The 24650-nt window shown below is 37.0% G+C and overlaps 1 protein-coding gene across 1 annotated transcript in view; it reads left to right on the forward strand.

Annotated features, from left to right (window-relative positions):
• Positions 1-24650, forward strand: part of ZNF804B (zinc finger protein 804B) — a 576957-nt gene that overhangs the window by 90999 nt on the left and 461308 nt on the right. The window lies entirely within an intron of this gene.

A 24650-nucleotide genomic window follows, 5' to 3' on the forward strand; every position in this document is an offset into this window, starting at 1 on the left:
ATGGTTGGTTTTTTGATTTTCAGTTCAATTCAGTTCAGTTCAGTCTCTCAGTCGTGTCTGACTCTTTGTGACCCCATGAATCGTACCATGCCAGGCCTCCCTGTTCATCACCATCTCCTGGAGTTCACTCAGACTCATGTCCATCGAGTGTGATGCCATCCAGCCATCTCATCCTCTTTTGTCCCCTTCTCCTCCTGCCCCCAATCCCTCGCAGCATCAGAGTCTTTTCCAATTTGTCAACTCTTCTCATGAGGTGGCCAAAGTACTGGGGCTTAAGCCCCAGCATCATCCTTCCAAAGAAATCCCAGAGTTGATCTCCTTCAGAATGGACTTGTTGGATCTCCTTGCAGTCCATGGGACTCTCAAGAGTCTTCTCCAACACCACAGTTCAAAAGCATCAATTCTTCGGCGCTCAGCCTTCTTCACAGTCCAACTCTCACATCCATACATGACTACTGGAAAAACCATAGCCTTGACTAGATGGACCTTAGTGGCTAAAGTAATGTCTCTGCTTTTGAATATACTATCTAGGTTGCTCATAACTTTTCTTCCAAGGAGTAAGCGTCTTTTAATTTCATGGCTGTAGTCACCATCTGCAGTGATTTTGGAGCCCCCCAAAATAAAGTCAGCCACTGTTTCCACTGTTTCCCCATCTATTTCCCATGAAGTGATGGGACCAGATGCCATGATCTTCGTTTTCTGAATGTTGAGCTTTAAGCCAACTTTTTTGCTCTCCTCTTTCACTTTCATCAAGAGGCTTTTTAGTTCCTCTTCACTTTCTGCCATAAGGGTGGTATCATCTGCATATCTGAGGTTATTGATATTTCTCCCAGCAATCTTGATTCCAGCTTGTGCTTCTTCCAGCCCAGCGTTTCTCATGATGTACTCTGCATATAAGTTAAATAAGCAAGGTGACAATATACAGCCTTGATGTACTCCTTTTCCTATTTGGAACCAGTCTATTGTTCCATGTCTGGTTCTAACTGTTGCTTTCTGACCTGCATACAGATTTCTCAAGAGGCAGGTCAGGTGGTCTGGTATTCCCATCTCTTTCAGAATTTTCCACAGTTTATTGTGATCCACATAGTCAAAGGCTTTGGCATAGTCAATAAAGCAGAAATAGATGTTTTTCTGGAACTCTCTTACTTTTTCCATGATCCAGCGGATATTGGCAATTTGATCTCTGGTTCCTCTGCCTTTTCTAAATCCATCTTGAACATCAGGGAGTTCATGGTTCATATATTGCTGAAGCCTGGCTTGGAGAATTTTGAGCATTACTTTACTAGCCTGTGAGATGAGTGCAATTGTGCAGTAGTTTGAGCATTCTTTGGCATTGCCTTTCTTTGGAATTGGAATGAAAACTGACCTTTTCCAGTCCTGTGGCCACTGCTGAGTTTTCCAAATTTGCTGGCATATTGAGTGCAGCACTTTCACAGCATCATCTTTTAGGCTTTGAAACAGCTCAACTGGAATTCCATCATCTCCACTAGCTTTGTTCATAGTGATGCTTTCTAAGGCCCACTTGACTTCACATTCCAAGATGTCTGGCTCTAGATTATTGATCACATCATCATGATTATCTGGGTCTTGAAGATCTTTTTGGTACTGTTCTTCTGTGTATTCTTGCCATCTCTTAATATCTTCTGCTTCTGTTAGGTCCATCCCATTTCTGATTTTAATAATTTTAGTACATGTGTAAGTATATTCTACATACACATATATCTTTGCAATGTTTAAGTATAATTATACATATATATGTATACATATATTGCAAAGACACACACACACACACACACACACACATATATATATGTATATATATATAAAATTATTGGAGAAAGAAATGGCAACCCACTCCAGGATTCTTGCCTGGAGAATCCTATGGACGGAGGAGTCTGGTGGGCTACAGTCCACGGGGTTGCAAAGAGTCGGACACGACTGAGCGACCACTTCACTTTATATATAATTATTACTGATAAGCAAGATAGAAACATATGCCTAAAAGAGGGAGTCAATATAAATATTTTGAGTTTACTTTTTCCTGTGTGTACAAATTAAATATGTATATATGTGTGTGTTTGTATATAATCAGAATCTAAAAGAAAGAATGAAGAGGATTAATTTTTAGTAGCCACATATTCTCTAATGTTAAGGATTCTGCTGAGAAGTCTACAAAATAGGACATTGTAGCAGATGCCTATTTACCAAATAATTTCAGCTCATGATGGTTAGTTTGGTGAGAAGGTTATCCAGCAGTTGATCAACTCTGGTGGTCATATGTGTTAATTATTATAACATCCTACTTCAGAATGCTAATTTAGCCAGATGTTCTAAATGGAAGAATTACTGTATCAGATTCAAACCTTCATTTTCTAGTGGATAAAATAACTGGATGAGCATTCAAGTGATATTAAATTACAGATAAAGCCAACAGACGCTTTTAAGCATAATAAAAAATTTGTATAGGTAATTATACTAGTATGATAATCTAGGTAACATTGACCATTTAGAAAGTAAATAACAAAAAAGTTAACAATATTTCCTGGAAATGAAGGGAAAGGATAGGATTTGCTCAGTGCAACAAATCAAGTCATTTGAGTTTTGCGAAGAATCACTTAGTCCTTAATCCAGAACCAGCAATGACATTTAACCTGTGGTAGAATTCTTGCTATTTTGAAGTGAGAAATTTTTTGTTAATCTAGGAGGCTTCCAAAATAAATATCTACTTAAAATGCTAAGCCTCAGGAGGATATAAAAGTAGGAATAATAATAATAATAATAGGAATGAATAAATATTATAAACACACACATTAAAAATAAATGTATTGCTAACAGCACCCTAATGAACACTTGAGGGAGACCCTGAAAAGATTTCCAGGGCTCTTTCTTGGTGTTGTTCACTTTTCTTTCCTGTGAACACTTAGCCACTTGGATTCTCAGTCTCCTCAATTCGGAGAGTCCATGAGTCCTTCTGCATTCTCTCTCTTTGTGCCATGACCTAGAAACTCTCTTGAAGGAATGAAATAGGGCACTTGTAGGGATGACTGCTTTTGTTTTCCCTCTGTCAAGAATCAGCGCTTTTTCGGTTGTTACCCAGTGTTTTTGAAAACATTTGATTCATATATTTTGTCTGTGTTTTTGCAGAGATGGGAGGAAGATCTAGTCTGTCCCTTTTAGTCCATCTTGTCCACAAGCAAGAGAGCACATGTCTGCTTAATATTTTCTTTGACAAATTGAGAAGTACACAAAAAAGCATTTTTGACTATCATGGCTTTCTTTGGAAAGAGCACTTGTCCATTTGAGTTGAGAGTTGTAACAATCTCCTTTTCATGGAATACAATTTTTACTTGAAAAATTAACTGACAGACAAAATATGGCTTTGAGTATTTGGCACACATTTACTTTAAAATAAGTCATCTTGTCACTTCAAAGAAGTGACAAGTGATAGTATTTGTTGGCAATGAAAAATTCATGCTTTTAAGAGAAAATTAGAATTCAAGAAAAATTGAGATAGCCACCATGAGTTTGAGAGATTCCCAATCCTTACAGAGTTTTCAGATAAAGGTGTTGGTGATATTAACAAATATATTTTTATAAAATATGTTAATATTTGAAAGAATGGCATAACTTAGTGAGCCAGTAATTTTCAAGTGATCAATGTAGAAAACTGATCCATTTTCTATAAGAAAAGACCAAAGTGAAAAATAGACCATTCAGTGTAACAGAGTAGAATGTAAGAGAATGTAGCAATGTGCATAGATTCAGTTTCAGAATGCACACTGCAATGAAGCTTTAGTAGACAATCACTCGTCAAATTTTGGGGTCAGTATCAAGAAGAATGGAATATCTGAAGTTTTCTGAAAAATATATTAAAATAGTCCTCTTATTTCCAACTACATGCCTGTGTGAGTCTGGATTTTCTTCAGCTACTTTAACCAAAAGGACATAGTATTACATATCACATTCAGAAGCAAATATGAAGTCTAATCTCTGACATCATAGACGTCAGGTAAAGACTTGTGCCAAGATGTAAAATACCACCACCACTCTTCTCATTATTTCTTGGGAGAAGATGTAGTTATTTTCTACTAAAATATATTGTTTATTTGAACATATTTTATTTTTTAAATGAATTATTTTCAATTTTAATTTCTTACATGATTATACATAACAACTTAAACAAAACATCTTGAGATTCTCAATATAAGAATTCAGAGACCAGAAATTTTTGAGAACTGCTTCTCTAATCATTGTGATATTTTCAGCTATAATTGACACTTTAACTGACTGTATGCAATGTTATCGAAGTTTTGCTGATATACTCATGACTCTCAAAAATTCTCACAATTGGATAATGAGATAAATATTGTAATCTCCTTTTTATAGATGTGAGAAATGAGGCACAATTTACTCAAACTCATACAGAAATTAAGTGGAAGAAGTCAGAATTTGGATATGGGAAATTTGGAGCCATGTGGTGGTATGTCTCCATAGTCCATACTCCGACACATCAATTTATATTCCTATGCTATGTTCTGTCTAAATCTCACAGTGCTTTCAATATTATAAAGAGTTTATATTAGAAATATTTTCTTGTTATTGTTCAATCATAAAGTATTGTCTGACTCTTTGTGATTCCATGAAGTATATCATGCCAGGCTTTCCTGTCCTTCACTGTCTCCCAGAGTTTGCTCAGACTCATGTCCATTGAGTTGATGATGCTATCTAATCATGTTATCCTCTGCCACCTCCTTCTCCCTCTTGCTCTCAATCTTCCTGAGCACCAGGGTCTTTTCCAGTGAGTGAGCTCTTTGCATCAGGTGGCCAAAGTATTGGAGATTCGGCTTTGACAGCAGTCTTTCCAATGAATAGTCAGGGTTGTTTTCCTTTAGTATTGACTGGTTTTATCTCCTTGCTGTCCAAGGAATTCTCAAGAGCCTTCTCCAGCACACCACAATTCAAAAGCATCCATTCTTCAGCATCCAGCCTTGTTTATGGTCCAAGTCTCACATCCATGCATGATTACTGGAAAAATCATAACTTTGATTATATGGACCTTTGTTGACAAAGTGATTTCTCTGTTTGTTTTTTTTTTTTTTTTTTAATACACTGTCTAGGTTTGTCACAGCTTTCCTTCCAAGGAGCAAATGTCTTAATTTCATGGCTGCAGTCACCATTCACAGCGATTTTAGAGGTCAGAAAAATAAAATCTGTCACCATTTCCACCTTTACCCCATCTATTTGCCATGAAGTAATGGAAGCACTCCTTGGAAGGAAAGTTATGACCAACCTAGATAGCATATTCAAAAGCAGAGACATTACTTTGCCAACAAAGGTCCGTGTAGTCAAGGCTATGGTTGTTCCAGTAGTCATGTATGGATGTGAGAGTTGGACTGTGAAGAAAGCTGAGTGCCAAAGAATTGATGCTTTTGAACTGTGGTGTTGGAGAAGACTCTTGAGAGTCCCATGGACTGCAAGGAGATCCAACCAGTCCATTCTAAAGGAGATCAATCCTGGGTGTTCTTTGGAAGAAACGATACTAAAACTGAAATTCCAGTACTTTGGCCACCTCATGTGAAGAGTTGACTCATTGGAAAAGACTCTGTTGCTGGGAGGGATTGGCGGCAGAAGGAGAAGAGGACAACAGAGGATGAGATGGCTGGATGGCATCATGGACTCGATGGACGTGAGTTTGAGTGAACTCCGGGAGTTGGTGATGGACAGGGAGGTCTGGCATGCTGCAATTCACAGGGTCAGGAAGAGTCGGACACGACTGAGCGACTGAACTGAACTGAATGGGAGCAGATGCCATGATCTTAGATTTTTAATGCTGAGTTCCAAAGCAGCTTTTTCAGTCTCTTCTTTCACCTTCATCAAGAAGCTCTTTAGTTCCTATTTACTCTCTGCCATCAGAGTGAGATCATGTGCATATCTGAAGTTGTTGTTTCTCCTGGCAATCTTGATTCCAGCTTGTAATTTATCCTACCCAGCATTTTGCATGCTGCACTCTGCATAGATGTTAAATAAGCAAGGTGAGAATATACAGCCTTGTCATATTCTTTCCAAATTTTGAAGCAGTCTGTTGTTCCATGTCCAGTTCTAACTGTTGCTTCTTGACCTGCATATAGGTTTCTCAGGAGACTGGTAAGGTAGTCTGGTATTCCCAACTCTCTAAGAATTTTCCACAGTTTCTTTGATTCACACAATGGCTTTAGCATAGTCAATGAAGCAGAAGTAGATGTTTTTCTCAAATTCCAATATTTATAGTGTTTTATTAAGTTTACAATCAGTTGTAAATATGGGAGATACTTTACCAAATTCACAACTTTTTTATGTGTGACAGCATTGAGTTAGCATTGAGGAATATTCATTGTTTAATGTCTAAAGAACATTCACTGTTTATTAGAGTTTTAAGACTTGTATGTTGAGTGTTAAAACAGGTAGAGCAAATAGTGAGGGCTCCTCTCCATATACAAAAGCTGAAGTTTTGGGGATGAGCACCATCTGGATCCCAGACATAATTTTAAAAATGATGACAAATCACATGAGCACCTTGAGCTGTACATGAATTCAGCATGTAGCAACCCTGTGATTTACACATCTTTTTCATTTGAGGATGATGATAGTACTTGACTGTGACAGGAGCATTTACTAAAGACTTACAGATACTTTCACTAGCAATTCCAGACAAAAGTCATTCTATTCATATTCAGACTTTCTGAATCAGTTAAGATTTATAAGACTTGGGTATCTTTTGATTTAGTCTCACTTATAAAGCTGCATAAAGCTGAGATACAGAAAATCAAATTAAGAATATTCCCAATAAAGGACCAAATGAATACTTTGTTCTTGAGGGATTCATGAGGAAGTATTAAGAAGTTAAATACCAGATATACAACTTAGTTTCAAAATACCAACCCACTGTGTGCGTGTGTGTGTGTGTGTGTGTGTGTGTGTGTGTGCATGCATGCGTGCATGTAGAGGAGATTCCCAGATGGCACTAGTGGTAAAAAACTTACCTGCCAATTCAGGAAACACAAGAAATTCAGGTTTGACCCCTGGGTCAGGAAGATCCTGTGGAGGGGAGAATGACAGTGTACTCCAATGTTCTTGCCAAATGTACCACTGATGGATCTAGATAGAATATGTAGATGCTTATTGATTGTACTATCATTTCAATATACTTTTCTGTGTAAATGAAAGTTTTTACAGCAAAGTTTAGGAATGAGAGAAAGAACTCCATGTGAAAACTAGGATTGAAAACAGAATCAAATGTAGTTTTTGAAGTATGCTTCCTTGTATTGTGTTCAAGGCCACAGGGAGTCACATGCGAGCTCCTTGTTAGAGTTTTTAACGTTCCTTTTATATATCGCTTCTTGGCCTTTTGGCTAAGATCAAGTGGTGGCTCAGATGGAAGCATCTGTCTACAATGTGGGAGACCTGGGTTCGATCCCTGGGTCGGGAAGTCCCCTGGAGAAGGAAACGGCAACCCACTCCAGTACTCTTGCCTAGAAAATCCCATGGACAGAGGAGCCTGGTGTCCATGGGGTCGCAAAGAGTTGGACACGACTGAGCGACTTCACTTTTTTATATTTACTTGGAAGGGCATTGAAAGTAATTTTCTATAAACAAAGTGTATGCTTGTTTTGGAATCCTTAGAAATCTTTTACCTATACTATCAAGTAGGTGTTAATACACTTAATGTCTCTTATTTCATAAATATCAGCCACTTTTGACTTGGAGAGTCAACACATTGTAGTAGTAAGAAATGGGGCTCAATTCTTTGGTTCTGATCTTGTGAGTCTTTGGGCAAGCCATTTCAACTCTATGTGCCTGTTTACTAGTCTGTAGAACTGAGATAATAATAGAAGCTACCTCATAAGAAACTTGTGAGAATTCCTTGAATTAACATATGTGAACACCTTAGAACCTTTCTAGCAGCATGGTAACTCTTCAGTACATATTAACTGCTTCTGTTGTAATAAGCAGAGTGTTAGGCAGTCACTGATCAGTCACTAATATCACTTACTTAAAAGGAGCTAAAAGTCTTATACATAGAATCAGACCTTGAACTCCTTGAGTTCAGCAATTCAGTTAAATGTAACTAGAACTTGTATGATTTCAGTTCAGATGTTCAATTAACTATATCTTCCATCTTCATGTATGATCATTGGGCAGTTTTAGCTCTTGTAATTGCAACTCTCAACTTTGTTAGCCTTAAAAAAAAAGATGAACAGATCAGTTACCTAGGCATGCCTTATCTTCACTCTTTATTAATAATTAATAATATATACACAGCACATGACATATAATAAACATTCAATATATGTCATCTTGTTCTTTAGACTGGGGACTAGTTTTACTTTGATTAAAAGTAGTCATTTTCCACTGGAAAAGAGCTCTTAAAAAAAGACATTTATCCTCAAGATTTTTGTAAGTGCTGGTCATATGTTGGCCCCTTCATGGTGAATGCCAGATGATTGTAGATGATCCTTAGAGAAGTGTAATATGAATTAATATCCACATAGGAGACATCCTTTAGAGAAAAATATTCCTACAGACTAATACTAAGTTATGGCACAGAAGCAGGATCCCTGAAGCCTTCCATGGACACAAGGGTGTTTTTCAGACCCATTCATGGCAAAGCTGTGTTCTGACTCCAACTCTGCAATCAGTTGTTCATCTAAAGTGTTTCCTTCTTCATGATCATGGCATTAGGGTAATTGATTGGCAGTGTTTTCTTTCCTATTGCTGGGTTCTCTGCTTATAGATATTCTCTATCTGGATAAATAATATTCTAAATGGAAATTTTCATGAAAAAATTATACAATTTTATTTATACAACAAGTATTTATAAAATCAATATGCCTTATATTTAATTCAGGTCTATTTGATGGTCATTAGCTCATTTCCATCAAATTAAATTATCTTCCAAGGGATAGTTTTAAACTGAAATGAGACTGAGCTGAATAAATTAGCTGAGAAGTCCCTGAACTGGACAAAGGGTGAACCAAGAGTTGATATTGTTATAATTATGTTTAAAAAGGTAGGAAAAGGTGGCATGTGATATGATGAAAAGGTTTCTTACAAAAAATAACTAAGAGTAGACATGTATCTATAAAAATATTTGATGATTAAAATGATTTGAGATTAAAATGCTCTTGGCAGTCTCAATAGTGGAGAGGTTGGTTATGCATCCAACTATATAAACTGAATACTCATTGACTTCTAGGGAATAGAATATTTAAGAGTAGATGATTATATTGTCCTAGTTAAGAAAATTCATAGTGAAACCAGACATTCAGAATATACTTATCTATTGATATTACTTATTTTCTTTAACTTCACACCTAGGTGTGAAATAATCATTTAATATTCATTGTGTAGTAAAGAATTTGGCCTTGCTCAAACAAATATCTTGCTTTTGCCCTTGGTTTCTGAGATATCTATTTAATACCTGATATGAGCATCTTTGGAGAAAGCAATGGCACCCCACTCCAGTACTCTTGCCTGGAATATCCCATGGACGGAGGAGCCTGGAAGGCTGCAGTCCATCGGTTCGCTGAGGGTCAGACACAACTGAGCTACTTCACTTTCACTTTTCACTTTTATGCATTGGAGAAGTAAATGGCAACCCACTCCAGTGTTCTTACCTGGAGAATCCCAGGGACAGGGGAGCCTGGTGGGCTGCCGTCTATGGGGTCACACAGAGTCGGACACCACTGAAGTGACTTAGCAGGAACATCTTTGTTTGAGGTGGGGGCTGGCTACATTGGATGTTGGGGTCAGGTCATCTATACCCAATGGCTTGAAGATGGGGGTTGTCCCCACCATAAACACCAACAGTGTGACCTACAGTGGCAGCTTTGGCTCTTGTGGTATCAATTGACCTAGAGACTGGTTCAGCCATGTGCGCAATCAACCAACGATATCTGTATATTAAAATTACAGTGGAAACTATAGAGATGGAATCTTGGTTGTGTTTCCTTGTTTGGCAAAATTGCCATTGTTACATGTCATTTCCAGGAAAGGAGAATGCAAGTTTCATGTTTGGAATCCTACTAGACTCTGCTTTATGTGTTTCTTCCTTTGAGTGCTTGCAAAATTTGTATTTTTCACTTTAATAAACAATAGCCATAAATATGTTTTCAGGGAGTTCTATGAAAATGCTTGAACTTGAAAGTGGTTTTAGAATGCCCCTGAACTTGTTAGAAATTGGAACAGTGTTGGAAACTATACTTTCATGCTTCACAATTTGACTATTTCTAGGCATTCTTAATAAACGTTATAAGCATTGTTAAATCCTGAATTGCCTTCTGAATTGTCTCAGCCTAAATTATATTTAGTACAGTTTTATTGTTATTTTGGAAATGTTCTATTTCTTAAGAAGAGATAAACACTCAAGAAATAGAATATATTTGGCTACTTACTATATATTTCTGGCTGATGTGTATAATTATCTTATTACTCCAGGTATTTTATTGTTAGGGATATGTCATAGTTTTAGCCATGCTCTGCCTTCTGAATAGACTATTCAATATAAATGGTACATTTTCCACTTAGTGATACAACATACATATTTGGGTACAATAGTTACATTCTAGTCCACATCCATCTCAATTTTTGTGTTTTTACCATGGGTTACATCAAGCACTTTTTGATTGGCACTTTTTCCCCTGTCTAATTTTCCCTAAGGCTGTCTTAGTGACTTAAGAATAGTGACTAATTATTTTGTTGTGTCCTCGTCAATTGTACAAATGAATTGAAGCAGCCAAGAAAGTTGGTTTCATTTGATTAGTTCCCACTCATTCTGTTTCAGCTGTGATCAATTCTTGGGAAGTGAGCTTAGAGAGACCACCTCTCCTATGAAGTACAACACTGCCTTCTCTGTATGTTGGGGGAACATACATTCTATCACAGTTTTATCTTAAAGTGAAAGTGAAGTCTCTTAGTCGTGTCCAACTCTGCGACCCTGTGGACTGTAGCCCACCAGGCTCCTCTGTCCATGGGATTCTCCAGGCAAGAACACTGGAGTGGGTTGCCATCCCCTTCTCCAGAGGATCTTCCCGACCCAGGGATCGTACCCAGGTCTCCTGCATTGTGGGCAGATGCTTTAACCTCTGAGCCACCAGGGAAGCCTTAAATCTATTATTAACAAAACCTTTCACTGTGAGCTTCAGCCTACAGCAGACATGTATAAACAGGTAAGAAAATGAGGAATGGAAATTGAAACACAGAGCCTTTGAGGACAACTACATGAATGGTAGCACTATAGTTATCGAATTATTAAAATCCAGTTAAGGAAGGTGGTCACCTGATTTTCCTGTTCATGAACTATTTAATTATGGATTCTGTTTCTGATATCAAATATTTCTAGACTCTGAAACCTTAACAGTGTGCTGTTTTATTTAGAAAGTATAATCCAGAGATTTCATGGGCACTGTTTCAAAGGAACATATATAAGAAATAATTGCAGTGCTCCGCACCAGTTATCCAATCTCTAATGCAAACTTACTGGGTAAATTCATCTGGTATCTTTCAAAATGTAACAAAGTGTTTGCAAATTATTCCTGAAAACTTCTGAGTATTTTATAATTTTTATTGAAAATACTCACTGACAGAGATAATCTGAATGATTCCACAATACAGGAGAAAAATCTTTCTTTGAAACATGTCCATGCTTATGATTTTTATAATCCTTAAATCATGAGGAGAATTTAGGATTTTGGTTCTATTTTTTAAGAAATAGCTAATCTGGCATATGCAATAAAGTTTGCTGTAATTCTTCAATAGGAAAACTGCTTAAAAGGAGATGAGGAATGCTCTGAAGCAGGAAAAAAAAAAACTTTTGGAAAATATTCTACCTTTATAATTATACTTTTAATGTCAGTGACATCACTATTTGTAAAAATGCCACTATTCACTTTGTTACCATTGAATTCTAACACCTTATACTAACTTACTTATTCCTCAAAAAATGTGTGTGTGCGTGTGTGTGTACTCAGTCATGTCTGACTCTTTGGGACCCCATGGGCTGTAGCCTGCCAGTCTCCTCTTTCCATGGTATTTTCTAGGCAACAATACTGGGGCCGCTTGCAGGGGATCTTCCTGAACCAAGGGTTGAACCCACATCTTTTTTATCTACTATATTTGCAAGTAGATTATTCCTCATACATGATCTGCACTCCAGGCAGATTCTTTAAAACTGATCCATCAAGGAAGCCTTATATAATATGATGTATTTATTAATATCCTCATTTTATAGCTGATAAAATTTAAACTCAGATGGTTTTAGTAACTTGAGCAAGTAGATCAATGATACATAAAAATTAAAAATTCAGTAAATTCTGGAGAATGATGAGACTATAAATCATTTACTGAATGAGAAGAATAAATGAAGAATGAGTGAACAAATGAAGTTAGTGTCAAACTCATTGTATCTTATAATAGCAATTATGAAAAATTTTTTGGCTGTTTTAGGAACATTATGTATAAAAGGTTCCTATTGATGTCATTGATCCATTTAGACATAAAAAAATAAAAAAATGTTAACAAGTTAACATCAAACTTATATCAATTCTTAAAATCCAATTCTCAATAAAATTTTCAATTATATGGAAAAATGTAAAATATAAAGTGACTCCCATATAATCCCATGACTCCCATATTACATTGATTTAACAAATATCAACATTTTGCCACATTTGCTCATTCACTTTCTTGCTGCATAATTTTAAAGTAAATTACATATATATTAAGAACATCTCAAACCTAAATATTTTTGTACCAATCCTAAAATGGGACATTTTCTACCATTAAAATATCAGAAAATATCATGAAATCATTAATATTAATATTATCGTTAACAAAAGTTCATCTATTACATTTTAAAACTTCACCAATTAGTGAAAAATGTTTTATAAAGTTAATTTGTTTAAGATCCAGTTAAGGTAAAGCATGGTTTTGAGTTGCTATGTTCCCTTAATCTTGTTAGACTCTGCACCTTTCCTCTCCTACCCTCTCCCCATCTTTTTTTGACATTGACTTATTGATGAATGGGTCCCACTTATTTATCCAGTTGCTTCTTCCCCCTCATAGTGTCATCTAACTTGTTTTTGCATTCCTCTTATTGGAGAAGGAAATGGCAACCCAATCCAGTGTTCTTGCCTAGAGAATTCCATGGACAAGAAGTTAGATTTAGCAGTCTGGTTATAATCATGTTATTGAATCTTAGGAAGAATTCCCTGTAAGTGGTGCTGTAAACTCATTCCATTCTATCTGAAGGCACACAAAGTCTACTTGTCCCAGGGTTCATTTTTTCTAAGAATGATCTATGGGTTCAGGTGGTAATATTTTGGATCCTCCGTAGTAGATTCTACTGTACCTTCCTCATCTGAATCTTGCTGTGTAAAATACAACTGGAGGGTATATGTTTTAAATTTTGAGTTTCATGCTAATTTCTCCCAGTTCTAACCATATTCATTCTATTTTACATTTTCCTTTACTTGACATATAATTCTGCGTTTTAGAGCAGGAGACAAGGGGAGTTCATCCTTGAATGTTTTTGGCCTTATTCTAATTGGATTAAACTTCAAAAAATATGGAACTTTTCTTGTTTGTGGTTTCCAAGCTGGAAATTCTCCCAGTAAAGCAGAACCATCATAGAAATCTTCCTCTATAGATTTGTTTTTGAAGGGGCCTAGTTTCTTCCTTTTCTGTAATTCCACAAGGCAAGCAAAAGCACTGTTTGCTTCTGGAAAATTTACAAGGCAAGTTGTTGATGCTGTAGTGAGGTGAGTGGGTGTTCAGTGGAAAATCATACTAGCAAATGGTTCTTTCTACACCTAGATTACATCACCTCCCTCATCATCTGTTTTCTGTTGAGCTTCTGATCCTATGTAAAATTTTATTTAAGCTTTATGGTATAAAAGGAAAAATAAAAACACTCACATATGCACATAACAAGCATTACACAGGAAAGTTCCAATTCTTATCCATGTGGATCTTAGTACGTAGTGTAGAGGCCTGAGAATCACTCAGATGGCATCACCCCTGAGGAAGAAGCTGGCAATCCTGATTACTGCTACCTTCTCAAGCTGAGGGGCATTAGACAGCCATGCAAAGTTTGCTAGTGGAACCCAGAGGTGTGGTCCATAAAATATTTTTATCAGTTTTCAAATGACACTGTCTATTTCAAGTCAGCTTTTGCTCAGGCTGCTTTTTTGATTTTTTTCCTCTCATGGGACTTTTCTTCCTCCTTTTTTCTGCCATAACAACTCTTAATTATCCTTTCAAAGCAGTGTACAAATTGTCTCATCACTAAAGCCTTCCCTGAGCCTCTGTTCTAGTTTCTTAGTATAGAACTTACCTGTTTTCAATTGATCTGTTGGTGGAAATGTTTTCTTTCTAAACTGAGAGGCCTCAGAGTTAGACACAATGTCCTTTTCATCTCTGCTAGTGCCTTGAATTATGTAAAAAATGAATATGTGTTTAATAAATGTATGGAAAAAATTGTAAGCCTATGTAACAACTGGAAAAGAGATAAAGAAGAGAAAGCTGTGGGGAGGGGTTGTGGGGAAGGAGGGTAGTAATCAGTATAGTGGTCTGAGGTCTGATTTAAGTCTCTGGCTTGGAATGTCACCAACTTCTAAAGCAGAAAGGCACCAATGGTCAAAGATATGCTGACTCTGGCATAATATTGTGCATTAAGCCAAACATTTAACTATAACGTTAGCTTAATGTCTATAACTCTTGATGTCTAACAACCCCCTCATTGTTTTAAATTCTCAAATAAGCATCCTTTAGAGTATGATATACTGGAGCTGAGCCTAGTTCATTTTTTATTCATAAAATCTCCCAGGGATTGGAGCTCAGCTGTTCACAACACTTCTTTCCATAGGCACAAGGAGCAACAGGAAGGATGGAGGTTCATTTCCTCTTTAGTTTCATATTTGATTCAATGGAATGATGAAAAAAAGCAAATAGTTTGTATGTGTGTGTGTGTATATATATATATGTAATATATGTATGACATATAAACATATGTAGACCACACACACACATGATTATTTAAAGATATGCCACCACCAAATATTGGCCAAGAAGCTTAGAAGAAAATAGAAATTGATGGAAGAAATAGAAACAAGCTTTCAAATTTTGGTAAAGATTATATCAAAAGTAATGTTTGAAGTTTGAAGATGGATCTGGAATGCTTGAAGATGCATTTAGTCTAAAGTAGAGTTTATTAAATTTAGCAAAGTGACCTATATTTTAGAAAACAGAATAAATGGTATACACATATGTATATGAAGTAAAAAAGTAAAGCACAGAAAACTCGTCAACAAAATCCTATGCATTGTAATATTATTCAGGCTAATTCTTGTGAGTTAATATTTTCCTCAATTATGTTACTATCCAATCAAAACATTTGTTCACATAAAAACTGTGTTTCTAATGCTGCATTAAGAAAAAAAAAAGTTTCTTTTCATCAAGAAAATATTTATTTTTATTAAAATGTTATATAAGTTTTGAAGTTTAATTTTTAAGCTTTCTTTTTTTAGACACTGACTTTTTTTTTTTTTTTTTTTTAGATTTTATTTTATTTTATTTTATTTTATTTTTTTTAATTTTTAGTTTTTTATTTTTTAAATTTTAAAATCTTTAATTCTTACATGCATTCCCAAACATGAACCCCCCTCCCACCTCCCTCCCCAGAACATCTTTCTGGGTCATAATAGCCAGGACATGGAAACAACCTAGATGTCCATCAGCAGATGAATGGATAAGAAAGCTGTGGTACATATACACAATGGAGTATTACTCAGCCGTTAAAAAGAATTCATTTGAATCAGTTCTGATGAGATGGATGAAACTGGAGCCGATTATACAGAGTGAAGTAAGCCAGAAAGACACTGACTTTTTAAGCTTAATTTTTATTTTTTATGTTGGACATATCATTGCTGTACAATATTATTTAAATTACAGGTATGCAAAATGTGGTGGTGTGATCACTAAGTCTTGTCTGACTCTTGCCACTCCATGGACTATATAGCCCCCCAGGTTACTATGTCCATGGGATTTCTCAGGCAAGAATACTGGCATGGGTTGCCATTTCCTTCTCTGGGGAATCTTCCCACATCTCCTGCATTGCAGATGGTCTGCTGCATTGCAGGCAGATTCTTTAATGCTGTGCCAACAGAGATCCCTTTACAAAATAGTAATTCAAAATGTTTAAATGCTATACTCCATGTATAATTATTATAAAACATTGGCTCTATTCTCTGTGTTGTATTAATGCAATATTCCCTTGTACAACAAGTAAAACAATTTTTAATCTACCACACTTATTAAAACCATAAATTAAATATTAAGGGCTTTTAATACAATTGGATATGTGTAGAAGTTGTTTAATCAAGATAATCATCAGAAAAGATTATATTGAATGCTTTCTTCAGTAACTGTCTGGTACATTCATGCCTGGCCAGGAGCTACAGGGATTGTTTGGATTCACATTATTTTCACATTCCTTTAGTTGAGATAAATTTTAAGAAAATAAACACTGGGGAAGTATGATGAAAGCAGCAATGGGAAAATGCACATGATAGCAACAGTAAGAAAAAAAGATAAATTCTGCCTATGGACCTGGTTATGCTTCATCAACACAGAGATACCTAAATTATTGTGGTCATTGTGGTAGTTTTATGGTAGTTGCTTTATTTCTTTGTTGGTTTGTCTTCTAACTGTGAACACAATTCTTTAACTTTTCACTTACAGGAACAGTATAAAGGGGAGAAAAAATCATGCTGATAGAGGCATAGACGTGAATTAGTATACACTGTTTGGGGAGTTATTACTAAGCTAGTATGGCTGGAGTGGTGGTTCTTCATCAGGGATCATTTTTGCCTCCGCAAGAATGTTTGGCAATGACTGGAGATATTTTTGGCTCTGATGGGGTCAGGGGTAATGTAACATCTAGTGCAAAGAGGACTGCAATTCTACTAAACATCTTACAGTATGAATAGAACATGCCCCACAACAAAATTTCCTAGTCTTAAATGTTGATGATGCTAAGCTTGAGAAGGCCTTGGCTAAAACAGGAAAACTGAAGTGATAAGAAGAAGAAATAGAAGGAGATAAGGCAGATAGTATTTATGTAATGGGAATGGTGGGGATGACTTTGAATATCAACCTTAGAAGTAAAAGAATAGCATGAGTATTTTCATCAGTGATGACAAAATAAAAAGATAAGGAGAGATGTTGTCTAAACATAAAACTGTTCAGGTATGCATGAAACATATAGGAAGTGCATTATCTAGGCTATGGTGCATATAAATAAATAAAATAAAGTTAGTTTCTAAAAAATAAATAGATGGAGGGGCTAGTATGGGAAATACTAAGCCATGAGATAAAAACATATAACAATATTTTATGGAGGGCTGTTTATTGGAAGTTTAGATTTGATGCAGAGAGTTAGAGTCCTTGTTATGAATGAAAGAAAGAGATGAATGAAAATGGCCATTGAGTGATATTGTTTTTCCAATCCTGTGTTAGACAGATCATACCATGAAGAAAATGAGGCATATGACAGGGAGACTGTTGAAGTTCTGCCCTCAATTTACAAACAAAATAGCTGGCACCCATAAACTATCCTTTCATATACATGAACTGTGCTGGTAAGTTTCTTTTCAGTTTTCTTGGGTATGTACACTTACTTAATCTTTTAGCCTTTCCTCTTCAAGTACATTTCCCAACATTTCAGTGATTTATTTTCCTTTTTTCAACTGTGTTTTTTCTATAATATATCTGACTTCATTTACAATGATGATTCAAATTGAATAGTATATGCTAATATTGTTCAGATCAAAACTCATGAGAAGGAAAGTATATTCAAAAGAGATCATATATAGATAGATAGATAGATCTGCCTATATATATATATATATATATATATATATATATTTAAGGAATTAAAGATATAAAAAGGGAAAGATAGATTCAATCTAATGTTTTATATTTTTTATAAATACTGAATAGGTAACAAGATGTAAATAACTGATTAACAAATGTGAAAATAAGGAAAAGTAATATGTTAAATGTTATTTCTTGCAAATATAAACTTGTCTTCAGTCTTTATTCAAAGCCATTGTGTTAAAGTAACATAATTTTTTAAATAATTGCAGTTAAGGCAAGTTTATTTTAAACATATAGAGTTAAGTTCTCCTTATGTTCTTTTTTTCTCTTTATATTCTTGATTACTGAAAAGAATCTGACATCCTCTTGTCTTCCATTATAAATAAAATAAAAATTCACCAGCGAAATAGTTGAATGTAAATCAATCTAGAAATTCTTTCCAAGCTCAACAGATTAAATGATGAAAAAGAAATTTCCACAGCAGACAATAGACTGAATTTAGCTCTCTGAAACAAGTTTTTCCTTTTAAAGCAACACTGACACTAATGCATCATGGAGTTTATAACGAATTCAGAAGTTAAGTGTTTAAAAACAAGAGTGCATTTTGAAGGGGATAAATGGACAGATAGCGTTTCATGGTTCTTATATGGTATGCATAGTAGTATCAATAAAAGGTGTCTTGATGCTGTGTGTGTGTGTGTGTGTGTGTGTGCTCAGTCACTCAGTTGTGTGCAACTCTTAGAGACCCCACAGACTGTATGTAGCCCACCAGGTTCCTCTGTCCATGGGTTTCTCCAGATAAAAATACTGAAACGGGTTGCCATTTTCTCCTCCAGGGGTTCTTCCTGAACCAGGGATTGATCAAACCCATGTCTCTTGTGTCTCCTGCACTGCAAATGGATTCTTTACCTACTGAGCATTAGTATAAGGTGTCTTGTTAGTAGATTGTGTTAAATTAAAAATGTATACTATAAACTTCAAAAACCAGTAAAATATCACAACAAATAATTGTTGTTAAGGAGATAAAATAGAATTACAAAGAATTTTCAATCCAAAAGGTAGAAAATGAGGAAAAAAAGGAACAAAAAAGAGTTGGGACAAATAGAAAAAAAAAAGCAAGATGGTGTTTTAAAATCCAATCATATCAATGATAATTAAATACACAGTTAAAAAATATAAGGAAGATATTGTTAGGTTGGATAAAAAAGACTCAACTTTATGTTGCCTATAAAAAGTCTACTTTAAAAGTAAGGACACACATAGGTTAGCATTTAAAGGATGGATAATAAAGTAAAAGGATGGTAATAAATGGACCTTCCTCACACTAATCAGTGTAAGACTCCATTTGATATGTGCTGTGGGCGGGCACTGAGCTCCTACAGATTGGCGTTGTCTGCATCTCATAACTGGCTTGGATTTCTATAACAGTGCATTTTTCGACACTTTGCTTAGTACTGTAGAGTAGAGAATCTGCTAGATTATGGTACAAAGGCCAGTAGGTAATTTCTCCATACAGCTATGTCTCTGCATACAAACCGGTTGCTGTTTAGCTGTTAAGTTGTGTCCAACTCTTGCAACCTCACGCACTGTAGGCCACCAGGCACCACTGTCTATGGGATTTCCCAGGCAAGAATACTGAAGTGGATTGCCATTTCCTGCTCCAGGGGGTCTTTCAGCCCAAGAATCAAACCCATGTCTTTTACACCCCCTGTATTGCAGGTGGATTCTTTACCACTGAGCCACCAGGGAAGATTTATAAACTGGTTTGCACTGAAAAAAAGAGCAGGGATTAAAAGTCTTGAAAAATAGCTAATTTTTCACAATTTTCAGAACATATTAGACTCTATGAAATGCAAAAGGAAGGAAGCAGAGACCAATTAATATATAAAAAATTGAGGTATTTTCCTTTTCACCTTTAAGTATTGGGGTAAGGAAGGAGAAACTTTTTGTCCTTTTGACAGTATACAGTTCTCTCAGAGATATGCTAGGAAATGGATTATAGGAAAACATGGAAGATTGGAGAGTACAAGCAGTAAGCAGGGTCCCTAAGTGATCATGCAGTTCCTTAGAATGAGCACCATCTAATATAAAAGACCTCAGGGATGCAGATGGCTACTCTACATAAAGGAATATCTCTAGTTTTCCACTCATAGCATCTCCAAAGTCTAATTAACCTGTGGTGATTACGGGAAGGCAGGAAATTCATTGTGCTAGATGTCATGTTTGAAATGAATCCCACAGTGAAAGAAGTTTGAAAAACTCTTTCTTAAAGAAGGGATGAAAAAAATAAAAAAAATGATTCTGCATCAGATTCTTCTTTCAGACAGGGCAAAACTGAGGCTTGGTACCCCAAGAACATGCATTATCAATGTAAAATTTGGAGATCAGTTCTCGTCCAAGGTAAGGGGCAGTGGCTGTGCTTTGCTGGAGCAGCCGTGAAGAGATACCCCATGCCCAAGGTAAGAGAAAAAGTAAGATGGTAGGTGTTGCAAGAGGGCATCAGAGGGCAAACACACTGAAACCATACTCACAGAAAACTAGTCAATCTAATCACGCTAGGACCACAGCCTTGTCTAACACAGTGAAACCAAGCCATGCCTGTGGGGCAACCCAAAACAGGCAGGTCATGGTGGAGAGGTCTGACAGAATGTGGTCCACTGGAGAAGGGAATGGCAAGCCACTTCAGTATTCTTGCCTTGAGAACCCCACGAACAGTATGAAAAGGCAAAATGATAGGATACCAAAAGAGGAACTCCCCAGGTCATTAGGTGTCCAATATGCTACTGGAGATCAGTGGAGAAATAACTCCAGAAAGAATGAAGGGATGGAGCCAAAGCAAAAACAATACCCAGCAGTGGATGTGACTGGTGATAGAAGCAAGGTCCGATGCTGTAAAGAGCAATATGGCATAGGAACCTGGAATGTAAGATCCATGAATCAAGGCAAATTGGAAGTGGTCAAACAAGAGATGGCAAGGGAGAACATCAACATTCTAGGAATCAGCGAACTAAAATGGACTGGAATGGGTGAATTTAACTCAGATGGCCATCATATCTACTACTGCGGGCAGGAATCCCTCAGAAGAAATGGAGTAGCCATCATGGTCAACAAAAGAGTCCAAAATGCAGTACTTGGATGCAGTCTCAAAAATGACAGAATCATCTCTGTTTGTCTCCAAGGCAAACCATTCAATATCACAGTTATCCAAGTTTATGCCTCAACCAGTAACGCTGAACAAACTGAAGTTGAATGGTTTTATGAAGACCTGCAAGACGTTTTGGAACTAACACCCAAAAAAGATGTCCTTTTCATTATAGGGGACTGGAATGCAAAAGTAGGAAGTCAGGAAACACCTGGAGTAACAGGTAAATTTGGCCTTGGAATGCAGAATGAAGCAGGGCAAAGACTAATAGAGTTTTGCCAAGAAAATGCATTGGTCCTAGCAAACACCCTCTTCCAACAACACAAGAGAAGACTCTACAGATGGACATCACCAGATGGTCAACACCGAAATCAGATTGATTATATTCTTTGCAGCCAAAGATGGGGAAGCTTAGACAGTCAACAAAAACAAGACCAGGAGCTGACTGTGGCTCAGATCATGAACTCCTTATTACCAAATTCAGACTCAAATTGAAGAAAGTAGGGAAAACCATACTGGTATGACCTAAATCAAATCCCTTATAATTATACAGTGGAAGTGAGAAATAGATTTAAGGGCCTAGATCTGATACATAGAGTGCCTGATGAATTATGGACAGAGGTTTGTGACATTGTACGGGAGACAGGGATCAAGACCATCCCCATGGAAAAGAAATGCAAAAAAGCAAAATGGCTGTCTGGGGAGACCTTACAAATAACTGTGAAAAGAAGAGAAGAGAAAAGCAAAGAAGAAAAGGAAAGATATAAGCCTCTGAATGCAGAGTTCCAAAGAATAGCAAGAAGAGATAAGAAAGCCTTCTTCAGCGATCAATGCAAAGAAATAGAGGAAAAGAACAGAATGGGAAAGACTAGAGATCTCTTCACAAAAATTAGAGATATCAAGGGAATATTTCATGCAAAGATGGACTCAATAAAGGACAGAAACGATATGGACCTAACAGAAGCAGAAGATATTAAGACGAGGTGGCAAGAATACACGGAAGAACAGTACAAAAAAGATCTTCATGACCCAGATAAATCATGATGATGTGATCACTAATCTAGAGCCAGACATCCTGGAATGTGAAGTCAAGTGGGCCTTAGAAAGCATCACTATGAACAAAGCAAGTGGCGATGATGGAATTCCAGTTGAGCTGTTTCAAAGCCTGAAAGATGATGCTGTGAAAGTGGTGTACTCAATATGCCAGCAAGTTTGGAAAACTCAGCAGTGGCCACAGGACTGGAAAAGGTCAGTTTCCATTCCAATTCCAAAGAAAGGCAATGCCAAAGAATGCTCAAACTACCGCACAATTGCACTCATCTCACATGCTAGTAAAGTAATGCTCAAAATTCTCCAAGCCAGGCTTCATCAATACATGAACCGTGAACTTCCTGAAGTTCAAGCTGGTTTTAGAAAAGACAGAGGAACCAAAGACCAAATTGCCAACATTCGCTGGATCATGGATAAAGCAAGAGAGATCCAGAAAAACATCTATTTCTGCTTTATTGACTATGCCAAAGCTTTTGACTGTGTGGATCAAAAGAACCTGTGGAAAATTCTGAAAGAGATGGGAATACCAAACCACCTAACCTGCCTCTTGAGAAATCTGTATTCAGGTCGGGAAGCAACAGTTAGAACTGGACATGGAACAACAGACTGGTTCCAAATAGGAAAAGTAGTACATCAAGGCTGTATATTGTCACCCTGCTTATTTAACTTCTATGCAGAGTACATCATGAGAAACGCTGGACTGGAAGAAACACAAGCTGGAATCAAGATTGCTGGGAGAAACATCAATCACCTCAGATATGCAGATGACACCACCCTTATGGCAGAAAGTGAAGAGGAGCTAAAAAGCCTCTTGATGAAAGTGAAAGAGGAGAGTGAAAAAGTTGGCTTAAAGCTCAACATTCAGAAAACGAAGATCATGGCATCTGGTCCCATCACTTCATGGGAAATAGATGGGGAAACAGTAGAAACAGTGTCAGACTTTATTTTTGGGGGCTCCAAAATCACTGCAGATGGTGATTGCAGCCATGAAATTAAAAGACGCTTACTCCTTGGAAGGAAAGTTATGACCAACCTAGATAGCATATTCAAAAGCAGAGACATTACTTTGGCCACTAAGGTCCGTCTAGTCAAGGCTATGATTTTTCCAGTGGTCATGTATGGATGTGAGAGTTGGACTGGGAACAAGGCTGAGCACTGAAGAATTGATGCTTTTGAACTGTGGTGTTGGAGAAGACTCTTGAGAGTCCCTTGGACTGCAAGGCGATCCAACCAGTCCATTCTGAAGGAGATCAACCCCGGGATTTCTATGGAAGGATGATGCTGGGGCTAAAGCTCCAGTACTTTGGCCACCTCATGCGATGAGTTGACTCATTGGGAAAGACTCTGATGCTGGGAGGGATTGGGGGCAGGAGGAGAAAAGGATGACCGAGGATGAGAATGCTGGATGGCATCACTGACTTGATGGACGTGAGTCTGAGTGAACTCCGGGAGATGGTGATGGACAGGTAGGCTTGCCGTGCTGAGATTCATGGGGTCGCAAAGAGTCGGACACGACTGAGCGACTGAACTGAACTGAACTGAAGTATTGTTTGACATAATGAGTGCAAAACCTTGATGGCATCCTCCTTTAGGGATTTGAACATTTCTGCTGAAATTTCACTGCACTCACTACCTTTATTAGCAGCAGTGCTTCTTAAGGCCAACTTGACATGACACTCCAGAATTGCTCTGGAAGACTAACCACACTGTCGTAGTAATCTGGTTCATTAAGATCTTTTTTATACAGTTCTTCCATGTGTTCTTTCCATCTCTTCTTGATCTTTTCAGCATCTACTGCTGCTGTTGCTAAGTCGCTTCAGTCGTCTCCGACTCTATGCGACCATATGGAGTGCAGCCCACCAGCGTCCTCTGTTCATGGGATTTTTCCAGGCAAGTGTACTGGAGTGGGGTGCCATTGCCTTCTCTGCATAATCTACCAGGTCTCTACAACTTTTATACTTTACTGCGCTCATCTTTAGGTGGAAAGCTCCCTTGATGTTTCCAATTTTCCTGAGAAGATCTCTAGTATTTCCCAAATGATTAATTGGAAAAGTCCCTGATGCTCAGAAAGATTGGGGGCAGAAGGAGAAGAGGGTGCCAGAGGATGAGATGGCTGGATGACATTGCTGATGCAATGAACATGAACTTGAGCAAACTCCGGAGATGGTGAGGGACAGGGAGGCCTGGCGTGCTGCAGTCCATGGGGTCACAAAGAGTCGGACACAGCTGGATAACTGAACAACAACAACAACAAACACAACTAATATTGTTTGATCTCTAACTTTCCAATTAACACATATAGCTTCATGCAATACAAAATTTATTGTGAATCAGGGCCAAAACAAGTTTGCAAGCGAATGTTCTGAGACGAGTTAAAGTCTTTGAACTTAGCTAAAAAGATCAGCTGGTGGAAGTTCATTGCAGTATAGCAATTTGAATTTAGGTAACTAAGCTATGTTTGAAAATACGTATGCAATTCACTTTGGGCTATATTTCAAAAATTTTAGTTACTTTATTTTCTGGATAAGCATCAAATTCTCAAGCTCTA

This window comes from Ovis canadensis, chromosome 4, assembly GCF_042477335.2.
Source record: "Ovis canadensis isolate MfBH-ARS-UI-01 breed Bighorn chromosome 4, ARS-UI_OviCan_v2, whole genome shotgun sequence".
NCBI classification, from domain to species: Eukaryota; Metazoa; Chordata; class Mammalia; order Artiodactyla; family Bovidae; genus Ovis; species Ovis canadensis.